General features: G+C 25.2%; 1 protein-coding gene and 1 long non-coding RNA gene across 2 annotated transcripts in view; one reads left to right on the forward strand and one right to left on the reverse strand.

Moving 5' to 3' along the window:
- LOC117171703 overlaps positions 1–3,720 on the forward strand; it is an 18,413-nt gene extending 14,693 nt beyond the window's left edge. The window contains exons 3-5 of the long non-coding RNA XR_004466912.1: positions 2,126–2,192; positions 2,358–2,486; positions 3,347–3,720. This is a non-coding gene — a long non-coding RNA (uncharacterized LOC117171703). The remainder of the gene's footprint in view (positions 1–2,125; positions 2,193–2,357; positions 2,487–3,346) is intronic.
- Positions 1–3,895, reverse strand: part of LOC117171068 (synaptotagmin-6) — a gene marked incomplete at its 5' end in the record, with an annotated part of 240,457 nt that overhangs the window by 52,430 nt on the left and 184,132 nt on the right. The window lies entirely within an intron of this gene.

The raw sequence follows: 3,895 nt of genomic DNA on the forward strand, positions 1-3,895 counted from the left end.
TTCCCTCGTGTTTTTCTCGTCAGAAAGTAACGTGAGGATTTTTTAGGTTAAGAATTCATATTTCTTGGTTAGAAATTTCATTATTCGGTTTAAGATCGAATTATTTTGTTAAAAATATATCTTTTTGGCGTAGCTAAGACTAATGTGTATTACTGTAGTACTAATCTGTACTGGTAAAGATTTAATTATTCGGTTGAAAATTGACGTATTTTGTGCAGGGTGGCCGCTGGACTGGCAAACCGGGATTTTTTTGAGATCGGGAAGAACCGGGAAATGACCATGAATTTCTTTTTTGACTGGGAATTTTACAAATCTTTAGAAGAAAAAATACTTTAAACTTTTATTTTAACCGTTTTTTAAAATGATTAGTTTAACTTTGATCTTTTTCAATGATGATATTCGGTTTAGAATGCGTAATCCAAAAAACTTTCACTTTAAAATTTTCCATGTGAGATTTTAATTTTTAAGCTTTAAAATCGAAGATTTACGATCAAAACATTTTTAGTTGATCAATTCTGAAAATAAATAAATAATTTTTTTTCAATTGGAATTTTACTTTAAGATTTAAAAAGTAAATAATAATAATTAATTGAACAACACGATTCCAAATCAGATAAAAATTTTAGAATGTCCAGATTTAGCGTTAAAATTCAAACTGTTTTAATTAGAAATTCTTATTAATTAAAAATAAAACGTGAACGCCATATTGAAACTTTATAAACTATTTTATTTTACTTAATATTTCGAAATATCTGACTGTTAATTTGAAATCAGTAATTATAAATTAAATATTAAAAACACAGAAGAGCCTAAACTTCCAATGTTACAATTTTAATTCTTCCATTTAACCAAATTTAATTTCTAAGTTAAATTATTGAATTTCAATATTATAAATAACAGTTGATCACCTTTTATTGGTATAAAAAATTGGAGTAAGTTATAGAGATATTTAGAGAATATAAAACATTTTCTAGGAAAATTTTTAATTATTTTTTTTCAATAAACTACTTTTAAGAGAATATTTAAGAAGATTTATAAAGATTTGCAAAATTTTCAAAAATGAATGTGAAAGATTTTAAAAAATTTGTTTAATTTGGCAGAATTAAAAAAAATGGAAGAAAATGTAAAACAGCATGTAGATGTTTCGAGATTTAAAAATAAAATTTCGAAGCATTTTAATGATTTTTAAACTATTTAAAACAAAATTAATTTAACTTTAAATTTGAGCAGGGATATCCAAAAAGAATTATGAATTGTCTTGGAAATAAGAATATAAAAATTACCATATATTCCGAGCTGGAAGAGGGAATGTTTTTAAAGAATGAATTTTAGTTCTAAGTTGAAACTAAATATTTTTGAAAAAAAATATTATTATAAATTGGGCCAGGCACTTTTTGGAAAAGAATTATAATCGGGGTTGTAAAAAGGAAATTTTCAATTTTTTACCAATTCTGTGCTCAAATTAGAACAGAAAATTGCTAAAATGGTACAATTTTAAAGATTTTTAAATTCATTCATTGATTCTTCAATTTAGATCGTTACACATGATATTGTCGATTTAAATTTTTGGAACTGAATCTTTGAACTATACAATTTATAAAAGTTGAAAAATTTTAATTTCGCCGTTTAACTGCATTTAATTTAAAAATTTTCAGTTGAAAAGTTTTGGCAGCTTCGATTTTTTACCTTTAAAGTATTGATCATTTGTTTACAAAATTGTTAAATGAAACAACTTTTAAACTTCAATTCTCAAAGTTTAAAATTCAAAAGTTTCACTTTGAGTGCTTTCATTTGCAGTTCATTTTTTATTACTTCGAATGGAATAATTTTTAAATTTAATGTTTAATTTTTAATTATAATTTACCGCGAAAAATGCTTGGTAACTGAGAAACAACCGGGAAATGACCGGGTTTTTTTTTTAAATAAAAAGACTACCCTGTTTGTTGAAAAACTCGTTTTTTGGTACAAAATCAAAATATTTTGGGTTAAAATGGAACAGATTAAAATTTAATCTATTTTTGTTAATAATTCAAGTATAGCCTAAGATACTGGAGCAAGGCTCGGCAATTTATTCAGTCAATTTATTCAGGACACGAAATATTATGTTTTATTTCCATTTTAACAGATCGAGAAAACTGACACAGAAGTCCTAAACAGTCCTGAAACCAATTATCCTCTTCTGATCATAAGAGGTATTGATATTTTGTTGTGGTATTTTCAAATTGCGTAAAAAAAGAAAATTTTGTTCCTTTTACCTGTAAACTTATTCAGTTCATGATAATTCTAAAAATGCTATATTTATCTTGTGGAGATTACTGAACTATGAATAATACTCTTTTTTAATTACTCTTTTGTAGGGACATCCCTTCACGATGCAATAGCAACTTTCACAGTTGTATTACGTATACTAAATCCAAATACGTATACTACGTATTTGGATATGCTTACCCGCCAGAAGCCGAGAAATGTTTAGAATTCATTCAAAGGTACAAAAAGCACAAATATGATTTTTATGTTATAGTTCAATGAATTTGATTTATTATGCAATACCACAATTTGAATTAACAGCCAATACAATTTTTGGATTCAGGGTTGTGCAAAAAATAAAAATTCAAAAATGTCCATAAATTTGGTACTCTAGAGTCGGGAAAATTAGTTAACAACAATAAAATAATAATTAGTTTTTATGCAAAATGTATGAAAATAGCTATCAATTGAATTATAATTAATCCTAATAAAAATTGCAATTGCATCTTTTCGGTTAGAAATTTACTTATTTTCTCAAAAATTTGTCTTTTTCGTTTGAAGATTCTGCAGTTTTCGTAGCGAATTCAGCTGTTTAGTTCGAAGATTACTTTCTTGTCAAAAATCCATATTTACTGTTAGAAAATTCAAATGATTCGTAAAAATTATTCTTTTCGGCTTAAAAACTGAACAAATTTGTTGAATTTTGTTGAAAATAATCTACCGTATTTTATATTAAATTAAAATGTTGCTTAGTTTTTATATCAACTTTTACAACTTTTATTAATAATTCATCTCTTTTATTCAGAAAAATTGAACCAGTTTGTTAAATTCGAACTACTGTCTTGAACATACATTTTTTTTAAAGATTTAAAATAAAAGTAGAAACTTCGTCTTTTTTTAATAAAAATCTGTCTTTTTGGTTACTTTTTGACACATTATTGTTACTTTTGGTTTACTTTTTTGACACTATTTTACTATTTTTAAAGCTTGAGCAGTTTCGAGCCCTCTTAATTTAAATATATTACTTTAATCATATATGAAAAGAGAAATATTACTTATTACTAAATATAAAAAATACAATATTCATCATGTATTTCAGATTTTTCTGGAAATTCCATCCCAAAATGGGATCAAAAAGATCGGAGAAAAAGAAACTCCGTCAGAGGCCGTTCGACACGACAGTTTTTAATTTAGCACAGGCTGTTTATCACTTTTCTGACGAATTCAGAATCCCTAAGTAAGTCGTTTTATATGGAGACTTATTATTTTTTAAGATATTTATGTAAGTTTTCTAAATTCAATTTATAAAAAATTTGAATTTTCATAATAAATGTCTGTGTTCTTGGTTCCAAAGACGCTAGGTACTTACTCTTAATTGTATATCCTCAACTCATAGTCAATAAGCGAATAGTAAATAGAATTAAAATATATAATATAATACTACAAAATATCAGATATCAAATGTTAAAATGTAAATAGTAAGACTTAAAAAATACGGCTATTCGTACGAAATTTCGGTACATATAGCCACGGCCTCTTTATTGTTACGTTATAACATTATTGTGTAATAAAATAATATTTTTAATTCCAGATTTTATTTTAGGACTTAAATATCACAATACAAAATCTTGCACTAAATAAAAAAAGT

Source organism: Belonocnema kinseyi, chromosome 4 (assembly GCF_010883055.1).
Source record: "Belonocnema kinseyi isolate 2016_QV_RU_SX_M_011 chromosome 4, B_treatae_v1, whole genome shotgun sequence".
NCBI classification, from domain to species: Eukaryota; Metazoa; Arthropoda; class Insecta; order Hymenoptera; family Cynipidae; genus Belonocnema; species Belonocnema kinseyi.